The sequence below is a fragment of the Narcine bancroftii genome, chromosome 6 (assembly GCF_036971445.1).
Source record: "Narcine bancroftii isolate sNarBan1 chromosome 6, sNarBan1.hap1, whole genome shotgun sequence".
Classification (NCBI taxonomy): Eukaryota; Metazoa; Chordata; class Chondrichthyes; order Torpediniformes; family Narcinidae; genus Narcine; species Narcine bancroftii.
Window position 1 is genome coordinate 224,519,834 of NC_091474.1, and position 9,700 is coordinate 224,529,533.

Sequence of the window (9,700 nt, forward strand, 5' to 3'; positions counted from 1 at the left end):
TCATTAATATAAATTATGAACAACGGGCGACCTAGCACCGATCCTTGAGGCATACCACTTGTCACAGGCTTCCATCCTGACAGACAGTTGTCCACCATGACCCTCTGCTGTCTCTCCTCCATCCACCTCTGAACCCATCTTACTATTTCTCTATTAATTCCTAGTGACTGAACCTTCCTTACTAACCTTTCATGTGGAAACTTATCAAATGCTTTGCTAAAATCCAGATAGACTACATTAACTGCCCTAGCTTCATCCACCTTTCATGTCACGTCTTTGAAAAACTCAACAAGGTTTGTCAAACATAACTTCCCCTTCACAAACCCATGCTGGGTGCTCCTGATCAATCCCTGCCTATCCAGATATTTATACACACCATCTCTAAGAATACCCTCCATAACTTTCCCTACCACCGAAGTCAAGCTTACAGGCCTATAATTACTTGGCCGACACCTCGTGCCTTTTTTAAACAACAGAACTACATTAACAACCCTCCAGTCCTGCAGCACCACACCCTCCTCCAGTGATTGTTGAAAAATCACTGACAGTGCCTCCGCTATTTGCTCTCTGACTTCCCTTAATGTCCTGGGGAAAATCCCATCAGGACCAGGAGACATATCCACTTTTACTGAATCTAGAAGCTCCAAAACCCTCTCTTTACTAATCCCTCTCTTTTCCATAACTAAAACATTTGCCTCACTTATCTCACATAGTCCAATGTCCTTTTCCTTCTTGAATACAGATGAGAAAAAAAATCATTTAATATCTCTCCCTTGCACAGTTCACCGCTCTCATTTTCCAACAGTCCTATTCTATCTTTAACCCTCCTTTTGCTATTCACATATCTGTAAAAACCCTTTGGATTCACTTTTACCTCATCAGCTATTGACATCTCATGCCTTCTTTTTGCCTTTCTAATTTCCTTTTTTTTTTATTTTTTAAATTTTTTATTATTCACATTATAAACCATACTGACCAAAATACATACAGACATTTTTTTTCTAATTTCCTTCTTCAGGTTTTTTCTGCAATCTATGTAATAATCATACATCTTATCCATTTTTGCTTCTTAAACTTAGTATGCCCCCCTCTCATCCCGAACCAACTTCCTAATTTTTCCAGAAATCCACACTTCCCTTGAACTTTTGACCTTGCCTTTCGATCTGACTGGCACATAAAGATCCTTTACTCTCAATATCTCTTCTTTGAATACCATCCAAATCTCCTCTACATCCTTTCCAGAAAAGAGATCAGCCCATACAATTTTCTGCAAGTCACTTCTCATTTCTTCAAATCTAGCCTTCCCTCACTCGAAGACCTTCAACCTCAGACCTGACCTATCCCTTTCCATATTTATGTTAACGCTAATAGACCCATGATCACTGGATCCAAAGTTCTCATCAACACATTCTTCTGTCACCTGCCCTATTCCGTTCCCTAACAATAGCTCTAATACTGCCTCCCCTCTAGTAGGCACCTCAAAGTACTGCTGTAAAAAGCAATCCTGAACACATTGTACAAAGACTAAGCCAACCTGCCCTCTCATTGATTGTGTTTCCCAATCAATATTAGGAAAATTGAAATCCCCACTATCACAAGCCTATTTCTACTACACATCTCAGCTATTTCCCTGCACATGTGCTCTTCCAGTTTTCTGTCCTCTTTTGGCTGCCTATAATATACCCCTATATTTGTAGCCGCATCTTTCTTATTTCTATTTATTTATTTAAATTTTTATTTTTTATTTTTTTTAAAGTTCAACCCACAGAGCCACGCGCAATGAGTCCTCCAGTCTATCTTACCTCAGCACCGCTGTAATATCTTCTCTGACAAGCAATGCCACACCACCCCCTCGTACCCCACCAATTCTGTCACATCTAAAGCAGCAAAATCCATCTAAAGCCACTATGTATTACCTGCTGCTGTTCCACCTCCAGATTGGGTGAAAAAGCCTTTTTTCTTTGCCTAAAGACTCTGTTCTTGCTCTCTTCCCTGTATGAACCCTTGTCCCCAACCTTACTAGTTTAAAGCCCTAGCAAATGCCCCTGCCAGGAGACTGGAACCTCTGGGATTTAGATGTAACTCATCTCCCCCAGAAACAGTCCCAGCGGTCCAAGAACTTAAAACCCTGTCTTTTACTCCACCCCTTCAGCCACACATTCATTCTCCACCTGACTATTTTTACCCTCACTATTTGCATGGCACAGGAAGTAATCCAGAAATTACACCCTTAATGGTCCTTCTTCTGAGCTCCTTGCCTAACTCCTTATATTCATTTTGGAGGACCACTTCTTTCCTACCAATGTCATTGGTACTGACATGAACCATGACCTCAGGCTTTTTCCCTTTCCCCCTTTAGGATGTTCTGGACTTGTGTAGCCACATCCCAGACCCTGGCACTAGGGAGGCAAACCATTATCCAATTTTCTTAATCTTGTCCACAAAATTTTCTGTCTGTCCACCTCACCAGCGAGTCCCCTATAACTATCACCCTATTCTTCCTATTACTTCCTTTCTGGGCTACAGAGGCTGACCCTACACCTCTGCCTACCTTAGCCTGACTACCCCCTTCCTCGGTACTCAAGGAAGGATACCAATTCTGAATATTTCAGGCTCAGATGCTCTCTCTGGAGCCCAACCTTTCTCTTTATTCTTCCTAACAGTAACCCACTGCCCCTCCTCCTATGGGCCAGGTGTGACCACCTGACTATAACTCCTATCTATGACAGCCTCACTCTCCCTGACCAAAGCAAGGTCATCAAGCTGCAGCTCAAGGTCCCTGACTCAGTTCCTTAGATGCTGCAGCTCAGCACACTTAGTGCACACATGGACATCCAGGAGGTTAGAAGACTCCATGACTTCCCACATGTGACAAAGGGAGCAAAAAACTGCCTTCACACTCATCCTTCCTCCTTCTCCGCATACCTTACCAGTGTAAATATAAAAATATATGTATTAAATTAAATGTGACCATCTTACCTCAATTTAGATAGGCTCATTCTCAGCCTCTACTCACCAAAGCCCCACTCCCTCACTGGGCCACTCCCTTTGCCTCCCCTCTTATTTATTGGCCCACTAACAAATTAACAAATTAATTAAATAATTAATTAAACCTGGCCCAGTAAATGCTCTTAGAACCCTTAGATTGGATGAATTGGATTGAGAGTCTTGAAATGTTAGAAAATTTTGAAGTCAACAGATGTTTTAAACCTACAGACTTTAGAATTGCCATATCTGCTCAGTTACAACACTTTGCTGAAGCAAGCGAAGGTTGTTTTGGTCCTGTCAGTTATTTAGTACTGCAGAATAACCAAGAGTGAGTACATTGTGGATTTGTAATGGGTAAAGCCAGAGTGGCTCCATTAAAGCTACTCACTGTTACCTCGAATGAAATTGACTGCCGCTACTATGGTGAACAAAATGGACACTGCGTTAAGAAGAGAATTACAAATGAATGTAGCAGATTCTATGTTTTGGTCTGATAGTGCATTGGTACTTAAATACATTAATAACAAAATCATGAGGTTTCGTACCTTTGTGATTAACAGAATTAATGAGATCGAGAAGGTTTTGCATGCTAATTAATGGAGTTATGTTAAAACAGTGGATAATCCTGCTGACATGGCTTCACGAGGATCAAAAATTCAATCATTTCTGAAAAGAGCAAACACTTGGGTGTTCAGTCCTCAATTTCTTTCACAATCTCAAGAAGAACGGCCTCAAAATCCAGAAGAGTTAAAAGAATTTTCAATGGAAGATCCATAAATCCAAAACACTAATGTGAATACTATTCAAATATCTAATGAGAATTAGCCGATTATTCAATTAATTTGCTATTATTCTTCATGGTTTCATTTGAAAAAGGCAGTAGTTCGATTCTTAGATTAAAAACTATATTTTTATATCGTGTCAGAAAAGAGAATCTGAAGTCTCAAAAGAACTGTTACCTAACAATTGATGAATTGTTGAATGCTGAATTGGAGATAATTCATTTTTGTCTGAAAAAGACGTTTGATGATGAGATATCATAATTGAAGAAGAATCTGAATGTTTGAAAGGCAAGACGTATTTACAAGCTAAATCCTGTTCTTGTAAATGATGTATTGAGAGTAGGAGGAAGATTGGAAAAAGCAAAAGTGCCAGAAGTGAGATATCCAATTATATTAGCTAAGGAATTGCATATTTCTGAATTGATTGTTCGATATATACATGAGAAAACAGGACATGGTGGTTGTAATCACGTGTTGTCAAATTACACCAGAAATATTGGATACTTGGTGCTTCAACATTGATCAAAAGAATTATATCAAAATGTATTAATTGTCGATATGCAAATGCTAAACCTGGACAACAACAAATGGCAGATTTGCCACAAGACAGAGTTTCACCTGATGAACCCCCATTTACAGTCATGGGAGTTGATTATTTTGGTCCTTTGCAAGTAAAATGAGGAAGAAATGTTGAAAAACGATACAGAGCTATTTTTACTTGTTTGACTATGAGATCAATTCTTATTGAAGTAGTGTCATCACTTGATACAGACTTTTTTTTTATCAATGTTTTCCGATGTTTTATCACCAGATGTGGTTAAGTAAAGGAATTACATTCTGATAATGGATCTAATTTTACAGGAGCTCGACTAGAGTTACAAAAAGCAATTCAAAATTGGAATCAACATCAAATTCATGATGCATTGCTTCAAAAATAAATTAATTGCTACTTAACCTATCCACAGGATCACATCATGGAGATGTGTGGGAAAGAATGATTAGATCAATCAAGAAAATTCTTAATTCCATTTTGAATGGTCAAATACTGAAACTATTTTAAATTGTTGTCCAAAAATGAAAATTTTTGTTGATTCAAATGACATTGAGGCACTCACTCTGAATCATCTCTTACTTTTTAAATCTAAACCTTTAATGCCTCGAGGTCAGTTTCAGAAAGAAGACATTTATGTAAGATGCAGATGGAGACAAGTTTATTTTGAATTTATTTTGGAATAAATTCCATTTTATTTTATTTAAATAATATCTTTCATTATTACAAGAAAAGACAAAACTGATCTAAAGCTATCATGGATGATTCTGCACCAAGAAATTCTTGGTTGCTGGGGAAAATCGTGGAAACAGTTCTGGTCAAAAAAGGTTTCTTTTGGCAAGTTTGGATTAAAACCAAGACTGGTTATTAAATTGACCTATTACTAAAATCTCTCCTTTATAAGAAGCAGAAAGATTTGATTTATAATCTTAAGGCACTTTCAGGTGCCCAATTGCCCCGCACGTAAAGCCGCATGTTTAGGCAATATGCAGCTGTTTTGAGGCCACCTGAATGTGCAGGAGGTGCTCTTGAGGGGAGCTACATAACCCTCCCCCGTGAGAGATAATCAGCTCAGCTCAGTGACTCCCCCAGCCACCTGAATGCAGCTGGCTAAAAGCAAATGTTAAAGGATCAGGCTGCTGATCACAGCTGACACTGGGCAGGAGCCGGAGTGTGCTCAGAGCCACATCCTGTGCAACTGTGTCCTTCAGGTGGCCAGCGTTGCACTTTAAACGCTGCCACCTGAACGGCAATTTAAAGGGCTGCTTCTGCTTCTTCAGGTGCATTCTTAGTGTAGAATGCACCTGAAAAAGCCTTTATACTTACTATATTTACTTTTGTATCTGCAATAGTAATTATTAGATATATATTAGTCATTAATGTCTATTATAATAATTAGGGGCTGGAATGTAAAGGTTAAAATGTTATGTTTTTTTTAATTTTTGTTAATTTTGTGCCTATCCCTTAAAAAAATATTCTTTGTGGTGTTACCATAATGACTATAATATCATATGTCATAATATCCAGGCAAAGTGAGTGCTTGCATTACATTCTTTGATGAACCATGAAAGCTAAGTGAGCTCAAGATACTTTTCTTTGAATTCATCTTGTCTATTTCTTCTTGTATCTGTTTTAAGTTGAATATTGTTATCATTATGCTTTGTTTATTCATCATTAATCTCAATGCAAAGTTATGCAAAATGTTTATCTGTGTTTATCAATGAATTAAAACTACTTAAACCTTCAACTACAAAGTTTGGATTAATAAGATAGTAATTCGGAATATCATCGCTCACATATCTTAGAAGATGACATGTTTTGAAATCGGGAAATGTTAAAACTTGGAAAATGTCATCTACAGCACTGATGGCTGCAGTATACCACTGGATACAGACTTTCAGCACAAAATCTCAACATCATGACCCATTGCCTCCTGTCATAAGCTAATTTTGGATCCAGTTTGTCATACACCTTAACGACTGGATCAGCAAGACCTCGTCAGAAGCCTTGCTAAGGTCCATGTAAACCATGTCTACCACCTTGCCTTCATTAATTTTCTTAGTTGCCTACTCAATAAATAATCTGATTTGTAAGAAAGTATTTTACTTGCTGAAAACTATGTTGATTTCCCCAAATCAGTCCCTCTTTTTTTGAAATGAAAATAAATCTTGTCCCTTAGAATTTTTAAATAAAGTGAGTCAAGTCAAATTTATTGTCATCTGATTGTAAAAGTACAATCCAACAAAACAGTGTTCTCCAGTCCTCAGAGCAAAACATGCAGACACACAACCAGACATTATACATATACAAACAATAAATATGAAGGACAGGCAATCATATATACTGTTATAAGCCCAGAGGACCCCAAAACCCAGAATCAATAGATATTCACCAAGACAAATGGTTACTTAAACAAAAGTTGTTTTTAATTATCTTGAAACATGAAAACAGGATCAAACTCTAACTTATCACTATTAACTTACCTAACTTACCCCTCTCTAATTCTAAGCGCAAGTGTATGTAATGTGTGTCTAAGTTTAGAAAAGTTCTTTGATTCACAGTCCAATCTCACTTCTCATTCCTCCAGATTTACTGATTGCAGGCAATTGTTATAATGTGCACAGAATTTAACATTTATGGAGTTCATCAGGCTTTGGTGCTTGAAAGGTAAATGGTTACCACTCAGGAAGGTTCTTGTCAGTTTTCAGAGAGAGATTTGTTGTTCCTGGCCACAAACTGATCCCTTTTAATCAGCCACATCAGTGTTTTGCTGAAGAAACTTGCCCCATCAGAGTTTTCCAGATGATAACCTCTTTCTTTCAGGTCACCACATAATTCCTTTTTATTTCTCTTATTTCAAGTGAAATATTAGGCAGCCAGTCCTCTCCTCTTGCATGAACCACAAGGCCTTTGACCAGGCTGAATTAAGCACTGACACCCATCTTCCAAATCTGCTTGTAAAACCACATGACCCTCTTAGAACAGCAAGCTCCACTCCAGACAGCTTGCGGCTCTGAACTACTCCTCCGATCTCCTTCATCCATTGCTTTTCAAATCAACAATCCATTAGTGAAGTCTCTTGGGCACTCCCCAAAATTTTTGCAAAGGCTCTTGACGCCGGCCTGTCTAGCATGAGTAGACCTCCAGTATTTTAAATGAGATCTGTTTTAAAGTGTTTGTATGTGACCTACACTAAAAATCTGCCCCAATTTATCTCCCCAAAACATATCTATATTCAATACAAAAACAACATAATCTGTCACAATATAAATAAATAAATAAATTTTGCTTTGTAAATATGAGAGTCTCAGATGGTTAATGTGAGCAGCTCCTAACTATATTTTTCCAATAATTTCCCCATTACAAATGTAACATTCAGCAGGTTACAGTTTCCTGCTTATCCCTTTATGAATAAGGGAACAACATTTGCTATCCCCCAATGTTCTGGAACATCACCTGAGGCTACAAAGATGCAACCATTTCCATCATGGTCCTGGCAACCACTTCCATTGCTTCCTAAAGTACTATGGGATAGATTTCTAGACTTACGGGAGGTGAAGAGAACTGAAAAGTGGCAAATGTCATACCTTTGTACAATAAGGAGTCTACAGTTATGCCTGGAGCAATAAGCCTATCAGTCTCTCCTGTGTTGTCAGAAACCTTTTAAAACAATCATCAGGGAAAATAAGAATATTCACTTGGAGGAGTTTGAGTTAATAAAAGTGATCCAATACAAAGTTGTAAAAAGCAAATTATGTTAGAGAAAGGTGAATAGCTTTTGAATAAGGTAATGAAGGGATACAGAATTTGTCTTCTCTATGAGTTTTCACCAGGTGTTTACATAGAACTTAGAACATTATAGCACAGTACAAGCCCTTCAGCCCTCGATGTTGTGCTGACCCATATCATCAAAGGGAGGCCTAAGTCTCTGCTGCTGCCAGCGGGAGGCCAACATCCCCGCTGCTGCCTGTCTAGTAAGATTCTCTTACATGTCCCCAATCTTTCAATCTCCACCACCATCCCAGGCAAGGCATTCCAGGCATCCACAACTCTGTGTAAAAAGAATTTATCTCTGATGTCTCCCCTAAACTTACCTCCCATAACTTTAGGCATATGTCCTCTGGTGTTTACCATTCCTGCCCTGGGAAACAGGTGCTGGGTGTCCACCCTATTTATGCCTCTCATAATCTTGTAGACCACTATTAAGTATCCTTTCATCCTTCTACGCACCTAGTTCTGCTAAACCTTGCCTCATAAAACCTGTTTTCCAATCCAGGCAACATCCTGGTAAGTCTCCTCTGCACCCTCTCCATGGCTTCACATCCTTCCTATAATAAGGTGACCAGAACTGAACACAATATTCCAAGTGTTTGATAACATTCCTACAAAAGGATAGTTAGTTGCATTGAGACTACCAGTTTAGACGGGAAATTTGCTTAAACACTGAAAGCAGAGAATAATGATAAATAGTAGTTTGTCAGATTACAGAATGGGAGATGATGGTTTTCCCCAGGGGGAAATGCTGGGACCATGGTAATAATTTTTTTAAAAACTTTGTTTATTCATTCAAAAAACAAATAGTATATGACATATACAACAATTGTTGGACCATGGTAATAATAATGACTCAGACAAGGGTAACAATTCCAAATATGCAGATGACACATAGCATGGAAATGTGGTACAGAATAAAGAATATAGCTTAAGGCTGCAGGACAATATAGAAAGGTTGTTAAATGACAGACAAGAGTCTGATGAAATTTAAAAGTCATTGACATTAAGAATAGTAGGGATAATATAAACTAAATGCTATTGTTATAAGATTGTGCAGGAATAAAGAGGAAAGGCATATTAAGAAAGTGGTCAGTACAGTATATGGATCCCAGGATTTGAAAACAGGCATAAAATACAAATGTAATGCAAAACTAGTGCATATGTCCTCTGGTGTTTGCCATTCCAGCACTGGGAAACACATGCTGGCTGTCCAACCAATCTATACCTCTCATAATCTTGTAAACCTCTATTAAATCTCCTCTCATCCTTCTACACTCCAAAGAGAAAAGAACTAATGCAAAATCTTCATTAGGCCAAAAATGGAGTATTACATCAGTTCTAGTCACTAGTAGGAAAGATTTGAAGAACTCAGGGAGATTCATAAATTAAGGAATGTTTTCCATGATTTTAATAGAGATCTTGATTGTCATGGAAGCTATTAGTGCATATTTATCTTCCAGGTATTTTGGGCCCTTCTGTTGTTCATTGTAGTAACGAGGTCATTTAAGGTGACAGGTCAAGTGAGAAAACACACAGGATCCCATGTTGTTAATTAATAAAGGCTCAAAGTGTAACAGCAAAGAAATTCTGGCAAAATTTTTATGAA